At 44.8% G+C, this 18,565-nt stretch overlaps 1 protein-coding gene across 1 annotated transcript in view; it reads left to right on the top strand.

The window, feature by feature from the left end:
• TRPC6 (transient receptor potential cation channel subfamily C member 6) overlaps positions 1-18,565 on the top strand; it is a 250,146-nt gene that overhangs the window by 47,691 nt on the left and 183,890 nt on the right. The gene's annotated exons all lie outside the window — the stretch shown is intronic.

Here is an 18,565-nt window from a genome sequence, read left to right as displayed (position 1 = left end):
TTACTTTTACAATGGTAACCAGGGTAAATATTGGGTTACTAAGCGCGGCCCTGCACTTAGTAACCCGATGTTTACCCTGGTTACCCGGGTGCTGCAGGGGGACTTCGGCATCGTTGAAGACAGTTTCAACGATGCCGAAGTCGTTCCCCTGATCGTTGGTCGCTGGAGAGAGCTGTCTGTGTGACAGCTCCCGAGCGACCACACAACGACTTACCAGCGATCACGGCCAGGTCGTATCGCTGGTCGTGATCGTAGGTAAGTCGCTTAGTGTAACGGTACCTTTACTGAAGTAGACATGACTGCTGCTTTTGTGTCACCTTGCACAACACATCTTTCTCAATCCATCATAACATCTCCTCTTGCACCCCACTCACAGTCAAGGAGTTTGTCCTGTTCTCCATACTCCGCCCTCTCTCAGCACAGCAGACAGCTCTTGGTCCCGTAGTTGTGGTCACGCTAATTAAAGAATGTTTTCTCCTATACATGGCAAAGCTAAGCACTTGAACTCCACCATCTCCAATCTGTTGGCCACAGAATTTCTGCCTTGTGGATACAGACGGTTTCTGAAAGTTGATGACTGTTGCAGTCCCCCAGTACCAGTTGGCCAGTCACCATTATTTCTCAAAGAAAGCTGTGTCTGCTCTACACCAGCATGTCACCGACAACATCTCCCTTTCTATGTCTGCCAGGGTGATTTCACCACTGACACCTGGATGAGCAAACATGTTCAAGGGAGATACATCTCACTGACTGGGTACTGGGTGACTCTGGTGGCTGTGGGGGCAGGCGGTCAAGGGGCTGTTCCACAAGTCTTGGAATCCCCAATGCTTGCAGGACAAACCTTTGTATCTAACAGTTCCTCTACTGCTCCTGCCTCCACCTGTGCCCTCTACCTCTCTCTTAGTCAGACACGCATGCCAACAGTGCAGATAGAATCTCCCCAACCTCTGTACTGCGCAGCCATGAATCACTGCAATCAGACAGTGTTTAAATGAATATGCCTTCGTGATCGCAATCACACAGCTCAAGAGTTGTGGACAGCTATCCAGGCCGAGTTAGAGCAATGACTGTCTCCACTGAACCTGGAGGAAGGGAAGGCCGTGTGCAAAAATGTTGCAAACCTAATGGCGACCCTATGCTGTAGCAACCTCACACACATGCCTTGCATAACTCAAGTCTCCAACCTGGTGGTACAGCAATTTCTCCACCACTATCCTAGCCTGGATGCGCTGCTGCAGAAAGCACGGTCGCTGTGTGCTCCTTTCTGACGATCGCAACCTGCAGGTCATCGTCTTGCATCGCTACAGATGTCTTTCGGCAAACTAGTTAGCCATTTGATTAGCAATGTTCCGACACAGTGGAATTCACATGTTGCTGTGGCAGTAATGATGAGTCCTGTTTCAGTATGTCCTTTTGCCTGGGCCAACACAGTCCAGACATGGTGCAAATCATTATTGTGGCGTGGGCACAGGTGAAGGACCTCTGCACCTTTTGGCACAGTTTTGAAATGGCCACTAAGATGGTTAGCGCTGACGATGCTGTCATCAGCATCATTATTCTGGTCTTCTACATGCTGGACCACACTTTAAATAGTCTGCTTGAAGAGGTGATGGTCCCAAAGGAAGAGTTGGAAGCAGAGGAGGATGCAGAAGGGATAACAATATCTCAAATTTCTGGACTGTCGTCACACAGGTGGGTGCCATAGGAGTGTGTCTTACAGTGATCAAGGTGGGCTCATGGTACCAGACAAACTGTTAGTGAAGATGCTGGAGCTGAGGAACAAATTGAGAAGAATGAGATGATGGATGTGCAACAGTCAGGAGAAGAAGAGGATAATGATACATTCTCTGTTGACCATGGTTGGTGGACGGGGATGGAGAAGCCATTTCTGTTAGTCGTTTAACACATTTTTTAGACCAGCTCATGTTCCAGCAGAACAAGTACAAGTCTGCGACATTTTGAACGACTGGAGAGGATGGTGCAGGAGTATCCAGAGCTCAATATCAATGCCATTGGGAGGTTTGGACCCTTTTTTACATTTTGGTCTTCAAAAATGGAAGAGTGGCCTGAGCTTGCCTGTCACTCCTTGGAGATTTTGTCATGCTCGGCTGCCAGCCTTCTCTCAGAATGTATCTTCAGCACTGCTGGTTGAGTCCTAACGGATAAGCGCATCAGGCTGTCCCTTCAAAGTGTAGACCGCCTAAGTTTAATTAAAATGAACAAGTCATGGATCTCCGATCACTTTTGCATTTTGCACCCCAGGTGATGATGTTGTTTTTAATGTCATGAATTGATCTCGTGTTATTGCAGTCTGTGCCATCTTTGTGGTGTCTTCTGTGCCTGCTGTTACTACTGCTGCTGATGTTACAAACAATTTTTTGAAATGCGGAGACGCAAAGTTGGGTCTCCATCTGGTGGGTTGCCCATGTAGGTAGGTCCACCAGAAAGGCAGGCTTGCACTTACTTTCAGTCAACTACCTGTGTTACTTTCCTTCATTTTTCCATCAATAGTAGACTATAAAACTGATGTTTGTGTCATCTGAGTGTGGCTGGAATAAAAAAAAAAGGTGTTGCATGAATAGTGAGGTCTCCCAGGTAAGAAGGCTTACACAACTCCCTTAACCACCAGGTCCTCATTAAAACTTCAGTTCCAAACTGTAAATGCTTGGCGAGAGCCTGATACCTTATACATGGCCCATGGCTGACAGCTGTCTGCTGCTGTGCCATTTGCAAATTTTTACTGTGGGTCAATTGATGCCACTTTTCCTGGTGTCTGTCCCTAATTTTAGCCATTTGGGAAGCTTTTTGTTACCCCTTAAGGTGTTGTCTATGCGTTTGGTTTTGCCTCCCATTGAATCTAATGGGGTTTGGGTACGTTCATTGAACTGTTCGGTGAACTGTTCGGCGAACTGAGGTCCATTTGTCGAATTCGAACCAAAGTGAACCTTGAAAGGCTCACTTATCTCTAGTTAATAATGCTATTAGCCTCATATCTACAGGTTTATAGCGTTTTTTTTTTTTTCTGGTGACAGGTTCAGTTTAAGCAAAAAAGTATACATTTTTATATTGCTGTATCCGGAAAAAACAAGCTATAAAATTGAACCATAACCCATACAATGAACACTGTAAGAAAAAATAAATAAAGCCCAATATATAACTTTTTTATAATCCGTACAAACAAAATGGAATAAAAAGTGAAAATTAAAAATTAAAGGAATGCAGCCGGTGAACTTCAAGTTTTTTCTACGTGAGGCCATTTACCTGGTGGAGTTTGAGACCCTTGAGCTAGGAGAACTGTACACATGAACATCTGATCTCCCTCCAGCACTGCTGCAGCTGTCGCTATTTATTACAAAGCCTACAATGCGGAGCTGGAAGTCCCTGATTAGAGGCTGCAAATAATATAACACCCGTGAGACATCAATATGTCAACTATAAAACTCTTTTTGTATGTACAAATAATCAAGCTCGCCATTAATTGCTTCTCATTGGGTTGCAAATAATTACACAAGTCATCCTGCTGTTCCCGATACATTCAGTCCACAATTAGTGGCGCACTGAACGCCAGGGAATGAGCGACGTTCATATTCATAAAGTTGTAAATGGCGCGGGCTCCGCGGAAGCTGAAGGTGGCAGAGCTATAATAAGTGCTGATTATGTACAGAAGCCCACAGCCGTTCTAGGTGTATAACCCACGGCCCGTGGAGAAGAGAGGAACACAAACAAGCCTAAAATAAATTCACAGAGGTTGACGTTCCCCCCCAGTGAGGGGCTTTGTGTCTCCACATGTCTCCCCCAGGGAGAAAAGTACAATTACAGCGAAAGCTACCGGCAGTCTTCTGACATATGCTACCCAAGTGTACGCCAGGGTGATATGCCAATTAGTTGTGCCAGGTTATGCTTCAAAGCATGTGCTGAATATTGCTGTAACACATCGAGCGGCTGCGTTACTGAAAATCCGGTAAAATCGGATCACAAAAAGAAATCTCCAGAATTTTATATCTTCAGTCCAAATCCTTCTGGATCCGCACATTATCTCTATGAGCGCGGAGGATTAAAGGGTCTCTAGGAAAACTGCACCGAGGGAATGAGATCAAACCGGAGACCTGTGAGCATAATGTTATCATCTATCTATTATTTATCTCTTATCTATCTGTCCCACATATATCTCATATCTATCTATCTATCTATCTATCTATATATCTTTCTATCTATCTATCTATCTATCTATGATCTATTATCTATCTATCTTCTATCTATCTATCTTCTATCAATTTATCTATCTATCTATCTATCTATGATCTATTATCTATCTATCTATCTTCTATCAATTTATCTATCTATCTATCTATCTATCTATCTATCTATCTATCTATCCAATATCTATCTATTATCTATCTAATATCTATCTATCTATCTATCTATCATCTATCTATCTATTATCTATCTATCCCATATCTATCTATCTATCTATGATCTATTATCTATCTATCTATCTATCTATCTATCTATGATCTATTATCTATCTATCTATCTATCTATCCATCTATCTATCTATCTATCTAGCTATCTATCTATCCCATATCTATCTATCTATCTATCTATCTATCTATCTATCTATCTATCTATCTGTTATCTACCTATCATGTATCTGCTTGTTAGAGTACTAGATCCTTATATATGAGAAGTGTCTATTCTGAAATGTGGATTCTCTTAGATTCGGTCTTACAATATGAATATTATCGGGGAACATCTGGGTCCGGTTACACTGCACAGGGGCAATGATGAAATACAGGGATAGTCACTTATTCTCATTATGATCTCATGTTCATTAATAATGGACATTGGTTTTTCTGGATTTGGATTTACCAGAATGTGAGGATTTGTGCTTGGTTTCATGTCCATATTTCTAGATTGCACCTTTTCATGCGTCACCATGAGCCTTCACGACAATTTAGACAGTAGACACCATACATTTTGGTTGGTAGAGGTTTTTTTATATTCCCCACATCCAGATTCATCTATAGTGAACTAGGACTATCACTGCAGAGAAGACCAGAGTTGACGATTGGCACTGTGCATGCTGACGTTAGCGTTGGGTATATAGCTTCTTCAGAAAGGAAGAGGACAGGAACTCTAGTGCCTATTGGAAGTAGCAATCCTAAAAGTCAATATTGACCCTTTAAAAAAAATTGCCACATGACTCAGGATAAGACGGCAAACCACACGCTCCATTTGCACAAAAGTGTTTCGGGATGTTTGCCTCTCATCAGTGCAAAGCTGGAGATCTGATTTGGCTGGGTGAGAGGCCAGGTCTAAGGGCTAAAGTTGACATAAGGAGACTTTTAGGCATTGCACTCATTCTCTTTGAATTTTTACATGCAAGTAGCCTCTTCGGAGAGGAAGAGGTCAGCAACTCTAGTGTCACCTATTGAAAGTAGTAATCCTAAAAGTTAATATTGACCCTTATGTGTTGTTGCTGGGTCTTTGAAACTCATTTCACGAGACGTATCTCAGTGCCTGCACGGATATATCTTGTTAGACACAGTGTGGATCTTGGCAGTGAGCGCCACAAAAGAGGACAGGCAATTTATATGTGGCATATCCTTTGCTACTTGGTTGCCCTTCTCTCGTTTGCACGGTCTGACGCCTTTTGGTTGAGCTGATGTTAGTTCTAGATCCTTTTATTTTACAGTAATAGAATTTCCAAAGGGCTGGAACAGATCTTGCAGATCCATCTAACAACCGACTTGTGGCATCGGTGGCTTCCTGTGCCACGTTTGCTGAGGTTTTCAGTGCAATTCAGTCTACTACCAGTGCTTGTCTGTGGAGATCACATGACTGTGTGCTTGATTTTTGCATCTATTGGAAGACCCAGCACAAACGTACATTTATATGCTCAGCTATTAATTTCAATAGAAACTGTGAAATTCTTTATTTCTGCTGAAGGGAAACCCAACACTTTATGATGCAATCAGCTTCAAATCTAAAATAAGTGATTGAAGCACAACAGTAACGTGTGAGGTTATTGTCGGCAATTACTAGTTGACACTTACAATTTAGTCATTTGATATCGACGTCACTTCTGCATCACATGTATCACCTTCTACTGTTAAAAATGACACTATGAGCCTGTAGGATGTGTAATATGAAATGTAAGGAAGAATTTAGCTCTTATGCTATGACATTAACACTTTTTTGGGCTTTTTGATAAAGCTGGGCTCCATAAAGAAATGATGATAAAATGTTTGGATTTTTGTGTTTTTAGATTGTTTAGATTTTTTTTCAGCATCAATTACGAGCGCCCTGCATATATATCCTAACACTTAGCCTCATTGATCGCAGCTAAGACTATTACTGCCGGCGGCAGTGACGGGTATTGAGGCGAGAGACGCACGCGAGTTTCTCGCATCGCACTCGCAAATGTGACCCCGGCCTTAGTCTAATGAAGGTCGCACTAAATGTACTTGGGTAATTCATCAAGATCCACTGCTGGCAGCTCCCTGGGCAAATAGCAATAACATCCCAGATGTGCACAATGAACGACAATTCTAGAGATGCTGCAGGCCATGGTAGCAAGTTTAGGCCATGTTGGCTGCTCACAGTAGCACAAGCAATATACAGCCTGGCAGTGTCATGTTGAAAAATGGTTCCTGGGACATTTTTGGAGAAATGGTCATACCACTGGTTCCTCCAGGAAATCATTGTAACACCGAGCTGTTGGTGTACCTGGAATGAAGACGAGAGGGTTCCTGCCACCACTCACCATAATCCCAGAAGAAGAACCAGGGTGATGTTCTCTCGTGAAGACCTGCAGTCCTCTTGAACTCACACCATTGCTCTCTAAGGCCATCATGGAGCAGAGCAAGAAGCCAATGTAAGCTGGAATATAAGTCTGTGATGAGTCCTACTTTTGTCTTGGATGCAATTGGATCGCCCCCACGTAAGGGTAATGGGGTACTCGGTACCGGGTCCTTCAGTTCCCTCAACGAGGATGTCACGGTGGCCCGACCCGGACCGTGGCCCTATGAGGGGTGCCCAATAAAAGGCAGAGTTCGTAGATAACGGTAGTGTTCGTGACGCCACCTGTAGTATTCGGTCAGAGTGACCGACGCTGCTTAGGGGTCCGCTGGGGTGATGGAATGGCAGCTAGATGGTATACCTTCCCACAGGTGAAGTATATCCCCAGGGCTTCCCAGAAGTGTAGATGGTGGTGGTGGATGGTGCAAGGCGCGGTGAATAACGAGGACACAAAGGGTGCAGTCTCTTTACCTTTACTGAAGGCTTCAGCATCCACAGTCCAGGGTGCCGGATGACAGGGTAGGCAGGGTCCGGCCGGTCTGATGGCAATTCCAGAGTCCCCTTATCCAGGTGGAAATCAGTAGCCTTCCCCTTGCGTACAGTAACGTAGTAGGTCCCTACTTGCATTAGCTACCATAAGGTCCTCACTGTTGTTACTTCTCTCTCTGTCCCCCAGATGGATAGGACATACCCGTATGACGGTGGTGGCCTGAGGCTATTTTATAGGGACCCTAGTGTCACCCCTCCTCCGCGTTGCCACCTTGTCTGCTTAGGTGTTTTGGGTCGGACAGCCAACTTGGAATCGACTGCCCTGCCTTTCTCTGAAGTAAAGCGTAGAGTCTATTACTTCCTCGGTGTTCCGGCCACTGGATCTGCGCTTCAGATGGAGGCAGCCTGCTTCTAGCTGGTCTCCCACTGATGTTTCACTCCTGTTGCTACGACTTCTGTGCTCACTCACTATGGCACACTTCCTTTCGTGTCCTTTCTTAGGAGGCTGCCGCATGGGTTGCAGGCGCAGCTCCGTGTCCTTCTTTCCCACTGAGCCGCTGATGTTCTTTCTTTTTTCCTCTGTCTGCCCGACAGGAGTTCCCTGGGCCGAGCCCAGTCTGCTTCTCTCCCTCTCCTTCCGACTCTCCCTTCCCCTGACTATCTCCTTCTCCCTCCAGTCAGCTTCTGTCTCACTTCCTAACCAACCCACCAGTTTTACCCTTTGTGAGGAGAGGCCAAGTACATAGAACCCTTAGCTCCCCCTGGTGGACCGGCGTGTGATGTATGTGTGTGGCTGTGATACCTGGCAGGGCGAACTCCTTTGGTGCCATCAGACGTAACATCGCTCCCCCTGGTGGAAGAACGACATCACTGCAACGACCAGGACTCTGGGGCGCTGCACTATCATATCCAGAGATTGTCTGGAGAGCACAAGGGCAACACCGCCATGAAAAAGCCTTCATGTGGGGGCTTCACACCAGTCCACTTTCCAATGTTTATGGCATGGGGTTGTTTTGCCAAGTATTTAAAGGGGTCAAATACGGCTTTAAAGAAGGCGTTAAATTTTATTACAATAATTAAATTATTACAGAAAATAGGAAATAGTGTGATATTGCGTGCACTTTTGCATAATATAAATCACAAAGGTAAAGTACTTACATTGCACACTACACGAAGAAAAACTTCACCAGGAAAAGCGCATCATCTGTCCGGGAAACATCAACTGTGAGAAGCAAAACAGCGAGGACAGAGAAATTCCTGGGATATCTACATTCTGGACCCACGGGCGTCTCCTTCAGTCCACAGGTTAACAGTCTTCTGTCTTAGCTGAAATTTTCCCCAGTTTATGTCTTGTTTGGAAAAACAATGGCTGTGCAGCCAAATGGTACACAAGCTCTGACAGGTTCTATTTGTCCGATATTGTATCCCTCGTACTGAGTGGCCAGCTCTGTCAATCAACGCCGCACAAATACATCACCGGATAAACCATGCCAAAAGCTCTCCTGATTCCGAATGTTCTACCACACTATAAACACGACATTTCGCACTAAACATTAATAACGAAACTATGCAGTAATTGGATGAATACTATAAACATACGCTTTACCACTGAAGATACCGTAAACAAGGTGTTGGGAAAATTACAGAAAATACAAAGCTAATATGAGCTGAACTGTAATTGTCTAATGAGGTTCCTTAAAGGGAATCTGTCACCTCCAAAATCGAAGATGAGCTAAGCCCACCAGCATCAGGGGCTTATCTACAGCATTCTGTAATGCTGTAGATAAGCCCCCGATGTATCCTAAAAGATGAGAAATAGAGGTTAGATTATACTCACCCAGGGGCGTCCCCGCTACAGTCCAGTCTGTTGGACATCGTGGTCCGGTCCCGGACCTCCTATCTTCAGAGGATGACGTCCTCTTCTTGTCTTCATGCTGCGGCTCCGGCGCAGGCGTACTTTGTCTGCCCTGTTGAGGGCAGAGTAAAGTACTGCAGTGCGCAGGCGCTGAGCCTCTCTGACCTTTACAGAATGCTGTAGATAAGCCCCTGATGCCGGTGGGCTTAGCTCATCTTCGATTTTGGGGGTGACAGGTTCCCATTAAGCCCATCTAGTTCAACCCAATGTGATTGTGGGAAGAGGAGAGGAGATAAGAGGGGAGTAGAGAAGGAGATCTTGTGAGGAGCGAAGGTTGCGTGCTGGTAAGTATCAGGAGACTAGAAAGTTGCATGTATTTTTATTCCAAAACCACAGAACACAGATCCTGAGACACTGACGCGTTTCGGAAATAAACTTCCTTATTTACAGCTAAGGATGCTACAAACATCTAAAGCAGCAAGGGGTTAAACGTTTACGGACTGGATTCAGAATCCTGACCGTCGTGTCTCATTACAAGCTTGATGAGGCTTTTCTGCTCATGCATGGCGGAACTCGATTGCAAACAGTCAGTGCCCTGATCACAGAAAGGACCAGAAAATGAAAACTTTCTAGGTAGATAATCATCACTTTGTGGCGCTGCTGGCGGACAATCGCCCCCTCCCTCCAATTTATATCAGTCTCTTGGATGAAAACAGATGAAGAATACAGTGCATAGAAATATCTCTCCAAAAGTGGATAGTTATACAGAGGAGAAAAGCGCTGGATCAATCCATGGGAAATTGCCATCCGTCATCTGCCACTCAGATCTCAGGCAACTCGTAGAAGTGGGAGAATAAGTGATGTGATGCTTTTCTGATGGACATTTAACCTGACTGATGTTTCTGAAAGCTGGAAATTTAAAGGGGAACTGACTCTGAAAGCTCCATAAATAGACAATTTTTTTATTTTAGACTATAGCCTAAGGCTATATTCACACGCAGTTTTTTTTTTTTTTGCTGCATTTTTTTCTGCAGAATAGAATCTGTGTTTCATAGCACCAGCAAAAGCTACTGTATTGGATTTCAGAAATCTCATGCGTTTTGCTTTTTTTTTACTGAATTAGAAAACTGCAGAGTTTTTAAAATCTGCAGCACGTCTATTCTTTCAGCATTTTTTTCAGTGTTTTTTTCTTTACCGTAGAAAGCAATGAAAAAAAATGAAGAAAAAAAAGCAAAACGGGTTTTGCTGCATTTTTTGCAAATAAAACTAACTTTCTTAGACCTGTACTGTATACAAATTAGACACTAAATTCGCACCAAAAAAGATAGCAGAAAAACCCCACAGTAAATAGCTGCGTTTTATATGCCGAGCTTTTACTGCCAAGAGGGGAGGTTCTGGCTGCAGAAGAAAAAGCTGCAAAAACACTGGAAGTGAATGTAGTCCAAGGTAATGTGCACACAGTTTTTGTTTTTTTTTTTACGTGAAAAACAACAAGTTTCCAAGTGGAAATTGCTTCAGGAAACGCTTGTTCTTAAGGCTGCGGTCACACTATCAGTATTTGGTCAGTATTTTACATCAGTATTTGTAAGCCAAAACCAGGAGTGGGTGATAAATGCAGAAGTGTGCATATGTTTCTATGTTTACTAGATGGTAGCCCGATTCTGACGCATCGGGTATTCTAGAATATGTATGTAGTTTATTTATGAAGATTTTAGAATAATACATTGAATACACAGGATTCGGCTGGCTGCGACCAATTAGCGAAGCGTGGTTCAAATCCCGCGCCAATTCGCGTCCGGACTGCGCCTGTCGCTGATTGCGGCCGGCTACGTAGTATATAGCACAGCCACGTAGTATATAACAGCCCACGTAGTATATTGCACAGCCACTTAGTATATAGCACAGCCCGCGGAGTTTATAGCACAGCCCACGGAGTATATAGCACAGCCCACGGAGTATATTGCATAGCCCACATAGTATGTTGCACAGCCTGCGCAGTACCATGCACGCAGTATATAACACAGGCCACGTAGTGTATAACACAGGCCACGTAGTGTATAACACAGGCCACGTAGTATATAGCACAGCCCACGTAGTATATAGCACAGCCCACGTAGTATATAGCACAGCCCACATAGTACATTGCACAGCCCACATAGTACATTGCACAGCCCACGCAGTACATTGCACAGCCCACGTCGTACATTGCACAGCCCACGTAGTACATTGCACAGCCCACGCAGTACATTGCACAGCCCACGTAGTACATTGCACAGCCCACGTAGTATGTTGCACAGCTCACGTAGTACATTGCACAGCCCACGCAGTACATTGCACAGCTCACGTAGTACATTGCACAGCCCACGTAGTACATTGCACAGCCCACATAGTACATTGCACAGCCCACGCAGTACATTGCACAGCCCACGTAGTACATTGCACAGCCCACGTAGTACATTGCACAGCCCACGCAGTACATTGCACAGCCCACGTAGTACATTGCACAGCTCACGTAGTACATTGCACAGCCCACGTAGTATGTTGCACAGCTCACGTAGTACATTGCACAGCCCACGCAGTACATTGCACAGCCCGCGCAGTACATTGCACAGCCCGTGTAGCATATTGCACAGCCCGCGTGGTATATTGCCCAGCCCACGTAGTATATTGCCCAGGACGCGTAGTATATTGCCTAGCCCGCGTACTATATTGCACAGCCCGCGTAGTATATTGCACAGCCCACGTACTATATTGCCCAGCCCGCGTAGTACATTGCACAGCCCGCGTAGTATATTGCCCAACCCACGTAGTATATTGCCCAGCCCACGCAGTATATTGCACAGCCCACATAATACATTGCACAGCCCACTTTGTATATAGCAATGTGGGCATCATATCCCTGTTAGAAAAAATAATTAAAATAGAAAATAGTTATATACTCACCCTCCGTTGTCCCCCGGATCCAAGCGAAGCAGTTACCGCTGCTCCTCGCGCACTCCGGTCTCCAGAGTGCATTGCGGTCTTGCGTGATTATGACGTAGCGGTCTCGCAAGACGGCTACTTAATCTTCTCGCGAGATTGCAATGCATGAGCGGTCACCGGGGCGTCGCGAGGAGCGGGAAAGGCCTGTTCCTGATCCAGGGGCCGACGGACGGTGAGTATATAGCGATTTTTTTATTTTTTTTATTATTTTTAACATTAGATCTTTTTACTATTGATGCTGCATAGACAGCATCAATAGTAAAAAGTTGACCACACAGGGTTAATAGCAGCGTTAATAGAGTGCGTTACACCGCGGCCCGCTAGCGCTGCCATTAACCCTGTGTGAGCGCTGTCTGGAGGGGAGTACGGAGCGGGCACTGACTGCGGGGAGGAAGGAGCTTTCTGATTGGATAATGTCTAACTTGAACCGAAGTGAAATGCACTTTTCTTTTTTTCTCCACCAGACTTATTTCAAAACCTGAAGTGGCAATTTTTAAAGCTATTTTTCATGTACTTTTGAAGCTGGAAAATACTCCATTTGCATGTACCCCATATCTAGATTATGTAGGCGTTAGATTCTGGGTGCTGAGGTTTGGGACGCTGTTTGAGTCTGGCATGAGTGTGTGACATCTGTGCCGCTGGGTCTGGTTTCTTACGTGCTCATACATGTCCATATCTGTCAGTAAAGTTTGTGCGCACTACTACTGATACAATGGTTGTGGTGGTAGCGCCTTTGTTATAAGTGGCATGACTTATATCTGGCAGGACAAGACTATTCCATTCCTTATATATCTCGAGATGCACCACATTTATCAAAATTTTGAGAAATGGCAAAGTCTCGTGATAACCTCCGCCCCCATCTACAAAGAAAGACTCTTAAGAGGACTGTCTACTTGAAGCTGGGAGTGGTATTTGACAAACCTCGTCTCTTTTCCTCCAGGTTGACCGTTTTAGGGCCATTTAATGGTTACAATTGTAGACTGTCATAAAATGTAATATCCCCTTAAAGGAAATGACCATCATCCGCTAACTTACATTCGATAGGTAGAGTGACTTATAAAGATGTACATACCATTTAATTTATAGGGAGCGGCCCTAGTGGCAGGTGTCCTTTTTTAACAGGTGTCTAATGCAAAATGTTTTTCCTTGTGGAGAGTGACATGCCAGGGTAAAGAGACCTATAGGCCATGCAATGCTTATCTGGGAAAATTAAAACATGCAATTTGTCTATTCAGAGAGGAAGAAAACTTGATCTCTAGCGCCACCTAGTAATAGCAATCGTACAAGTCAATATTGACCATTTAAAAAGCCTTGCCACATGACTTGGGATAAAAGCCAAACCAGAATCTAAATTTTCAGACACGTGTTTCGGGATGTTACCCCGTCTCAGTGCAAAGCATGAGATCTGATTTGGCTGTATGAGAGGCCTCTGACTGGGCACAAGAGTTCAAGTCTTTTGCCTCTCTGAAGAGGCAATATGTATATTTAATTTCCCAGAGGAGCATTGCCATGGCCTATAAGGCTTTTTACACAGGCATGTCCGGCATGTCACTCTCCACAAGGAGAAATGATATCCCTTAGACCCAATTCAGAGGCTTCCAGCCAAATCAGATCTCATGCATTGCACTGAGGAGGGGCAACACCCAGAAACACGTGTCTGCAAATCGAGATTTGACTTTTGCTTTTACCTCAAGTCATGCAGCAAGGCTCATTAGAAGATCGATATTGACTTTTAGGACCACTACATCCAAGAGGTGGCTCTAGAGTTTGAATTGTCTTCCTCTCAGAAGAGGTAATTTGCTTTTTTCACAAACCACCTCCCTCTTTGTAGGGCGCCAGGGCTTGAAATTGCGGCTAAGAAAACTTTGATGAACGATTACCTTGCGGCACCATGGAGACTTGCTGAGTCTTCATTGAATCTGCGTACAGTTTTTTTATTTTTTGTTAAATTGTGCCTTGTTATGGGTATGGATAACATTTTCAACCCATCACATTTACTTGTAAAATCTTTTCGACAGATGGTTATTTGATACAGATGGTACTGTATCACTGAACATAAAACTAAAATATAGTCGCTGCATAATATTGCCTTATCCAGGATGTTGTACTTTTTGCTTTGTGAACTGGAATCTGCTCAGTGAGTTGCCTTTTCCAATTCATCAAATTGATTCTAGCCAAGAGACTAAAATCCTACAAGAAAAGGAAGTGCTCGAGTAGTCTAAAAGTAGTACGGTATGTGACAAGGACAAGCACAGTGACAGATGGGCAGGTAATAAGCCTCTGTATTAAACATGATTTTTATAGAGTATGCACATTTTTGCAAACAATTTTTAGTACATGTAAATACAAAGACAGAAGAAAAAGAATGAAATACCGTATTTTCCGGCGTATAAGACGACTTTTTAACCCCTGAAAATCTTCTTAAAAGTCGGGGGTCGTCTTATACGCCGGGAATCGTCTTGTACGCCGGGTGTATATGGTGGGTGGGTGGTGGGGGACTGGTCCCGATGACGGAGGGGGCGTCTCACAGGAAAGTGTGAGTGGAGTATGCCCCATTACCTCACATTGTAGCTGCAGCCAGCGTCAGCGTGGGGTGCTGGGGAGCGGCGGCGGCTGCTCCTCTTTGTGCCGCGCGGGTGCTGTGGGGCGGCGGTTCCTCTTGGTACAGCGTTGGGGCTCTGTGCTGTGGGGCGGCAGCGGCGGCGTATCTTCCCGCAGAGTCAGTCGGGGCTCCTCCCGCATCTCCTGAAAGCCCGGAGGCGCCGGCAGCTCCATTGCTGCGATGCGGTGGCCTCCGGGAAAATGGCCACTGGGGGCGGCGCATGCTCAGATTCAGATCTCGTCTCCCGAGATCTCGGGACGAGATCTGAATCTGAGCATGCGCCGCCCCCAGCGGCCATTTTCCCGGAGGCCACCGCATCTCAGAAATGGAGCTGCCGGCGCCTCCGGGCTTTCAGGAGATGCGGGAGGAGCCCCAACTGACTCTGCAGGAAGATACGCCGCCGCTGCCGCCCCACAGCACAGAGCCCCGACGCTGTACCAAGAGGAACCGCCGCCCCACAGCACCCGCGCGGCACAAAGAGGAGCAGCCGCCGCCGCTCCCCAGCACCCCACGCTGACGCTGGCTGCAGCTACAATGTGAGGTAATGGGGCATACTCCACTCACACTTTCCTGTGAGACGCCCCCTCCGTCATTGGGACCACTCCCCCCCAAAAAGGCACATTAGTCACCGGCCCTATAAGACGACATACAGCGTATAAGACCACCCCCGACTTTTAAGAAGATTTTATATTTTAACTGGAAAAGTTGGGGGGTCGTCTTATACGCCCAGTCGTCTTATACGCCGGAAAATACGGTAATTTAAATAAAAAAATAGTTTCAAGCTCTATTGTGACAGACTACAGCTGTAATCAGATGACACCCACAGTTGTCTGAGTCTGCAGTCATGGTTTACTTTGCATCTTACTCTTCTAGTGCGTGGAGGGTAGCGCTGAAAAGGAGACAAGAAATGTGGAGTAACTCAGAACTGAAGATACAGGGTTTGTTTGTAGCTTGGAACCATGGAGGCACATATAGTGGGGAAAATAAGTAACATAGTAACATAGTAAGGCCGAAAAAAGACATTTGTTCATCCAGTTCAGCCTATATTCCATCATAATAAATCCCCAGATCTACGTCCTTCTACGGAACCTAATAATTGTATGATACAATATTGTTCTGCTCCAGGAAGACATCCAGGCCTCTCTTGAACCCCTCGACTGAGTTGGCCATCACCACCTCCTCAGGCAAGCAATTCCAGATTCTCACTGCCCTAACAGTAAAGAATCCTCTTCTATGTTGGTGGAAAAACCTTCTCTCCTCCAGACGCAAAGAATGCCCCCTTGTGCCCGTCACCTTCCTTGGTATAAACAGATCCTCAGCGAGATATTTGTATTGTCCCCTTATATACTTATACATGGTTATTAGATCGCCCCTCAGTCGTCTTTTTTCTAGACTAAATAATCCTAATTTTGCTAATCTATCTGGGTATTGTAGTTCTCCCATCCCCTTTATTAATTTTGTTGCCCTCCTTTGTACTCTCTCTAGTTCCATTATATCCTTCCTGAGCACCGGTGCCCAAAACTGGACACAGTACTCCATGTGCGGTCTAACTAGGGATTTGTACAGAGGCAGTATAATGCTCTCATCATGTGTATCCAGACCTCTTTTAATGCACCCCATGATCTTGTTTGCCTTGGCAGCTGCTGCCTGGCACTGGCTGCTCCAGGTAAGTTTATCATTAACTAGGATCCCCAAGTCCTTCTCACTGTCAGATTTACCCAGTGGTTTCCCGTTCAGTGTGTAATGATGATATTGATTCCTTCTTCCCATGTGTATAACCTTACATTTATCATTGTTAAACCTCATCTGCCACCTTTCAGCCCAAGTTTCCAACTTATCCAGATCCATCTGTAGCAGAATACTATCTTCTCTTGTATTAACTGCTTTACAGTTTTGATACACTTCCGATTCTGCAAGTTTTCCCACCTACAAACAATGGAGACGTCTGTAATTTTAATTTTTAGGTACCTTTCAACTGTGAGAGACAGAATCTAAAAAAAAAAAATCCAGAAAATCACATTGTATGATTTTTACAGAATTAATTTGCATTTTATTGCATGAATTAAGTATTTGATACAATAGAAAAACAGAACTTAATATTTGGTACAGACGTTTCCTGTACTTCTTGACCAAGTTAGCACACAATGCAGCAGGGATTTTGGTCCACTCCTCCATTCTCCAGATCGTTCAGGTTTCGGGGCTGTTGCTGGACAACATTGAGTTTCTGCTCCCTCCAAAGATTTTTTATTGGGTTCAGGTGTGGAGACTGGCTAGGCCACTCCAGGCCCTTGAAATGTTTCTTACAGAGCCACTGCTTAGTTGCCCTGGCTGTGTGTTTCGGGTCATTGTCATGCTGGAAGACCCAGCCCATTACCCATCTTCAATGCTCTTACTGAGGGAAGGAGGTTGTTGGCCAAAATCTTGCATTACATGGCCCCATTATTCATTTCTTCAATACAGTGCAGTTGTCCTGTCCGCTTTGCAAAAAAGCACCCCAAAGTATGATGCTTCCCCCACCATGCTTCACGGTTGGGATGGTGTTCTTATGGTTGTACTAATCTTTCTTCCTCCAAACACGGCGAGTGGAGTTGATGCTAAAAAGTTCTATTTTTGTCTCATCTGTCCACATGATCTTCTCCCATGCCTCCTCTGGATCACTCAGATGGTCATTAGCAAACTTCAAACACCTGATATGTGCTGCTGTGAGCCGGGGGACCTTGCCTGCCTTGCAGGAATTTAATCCATGACAGCATAGTGTGTTGCTAGCAATAATGTTTGAGATTGTCATCCCAGCTGAGGTCATTGACAAGATCTTTTCGGGTAATTCTGGGCTCATTCCTGCCCTTTCTCAGAATCATCTTGCTTGTAGGCCCTGACTGGGGAATATTGACACTCATCCTGTGTTCCTTCCATTATCTAATAATTGTGCTAACAGTTGTTGCCTTCTCATTGAGCTGCTTGCCTATTGTCCTGTAGCTCATCCCACCATTTTGAAGGTTCACAATTTTGACCCTGGTGTCCTTAGACAGCTCTTTGGTCTTGGCCGTGGCGGAGAGGTTGGACTGTGATTGAGTGGGTGGACAGGTGTCTTTAATACAGGTATTGAGTTCAAACAGGTGCAATTAATACAGGTAGTGCATGCAGAGTAGGAGGGCTTCTCAAATAAAAACTAACTGGTTGGTAGGTATTGCTGGTTTGTAGGTGATCAAATACTTATTTCATGCAATAAAATGCAATGTAATTATTTCAAAATCATACAATGTGATTTTCTAGTTTTTATTTTTAGATTCTGTCTCTCACAGTTGAAGGGTATCTAAAAATTACATACCTCTCGATTATTTGTCGGTGGGAAAACTTGCAAAATCAGCAGAGTCAAATACTTATTTTCAACACTGTCGGTCTGCACAGGAGCTGTATACACAAAAAGTATGATTTTTCAAAAAGACTTTGCCTTTTTTTTTGTTTTACGTGTTTTAAAAGGGGTTTCCCCATAAACAACCTTCATCACTTACCCACAGGATAGATGATAAAAGTAGGAACAACTTTTTAACAGGATATGCAGCAGGATATTTGTCCCTTAACTAAGAGGTATGAGTGTCAACAGGGTCGTATTTAGAGTTTCTGCTGCCCTAGGCACTGTTAGTGCTGCCTCCCCCTTTGGTGAGTATGACACTATCGGCAGTGACTTTGGCAAGAATCGCTGATGTGAAAGTCGCCTTTTGCAGCAGATCCGGCAGTTTTTCCGCATCTGCCGCATAACGGATCACTTACGGCAACACTGCATTTGGCTTCATTCATTCTCTATGGGATTTGCGGCACTTGCTGTGATCTGGCAA

Source organism: Ranitomeya imitator, chromosome 3 (assembly GCF_032444005.1).
Source record: "Ranitomeya imitator isolate aRanImi1 chromosome 3, aRanImi1.pri, whole genome shotgun sequence".
NCBI lineage: Eukaryota > Metazoa > Chordata > Amphibia > Anura > Dendrobatidae > Ranitomeya > Ranitomeya imitator.
Note: the sequence above shows the minus strand (reverse complement) of the source record. Positions and strands in the feature narration are given on the sequence as shown.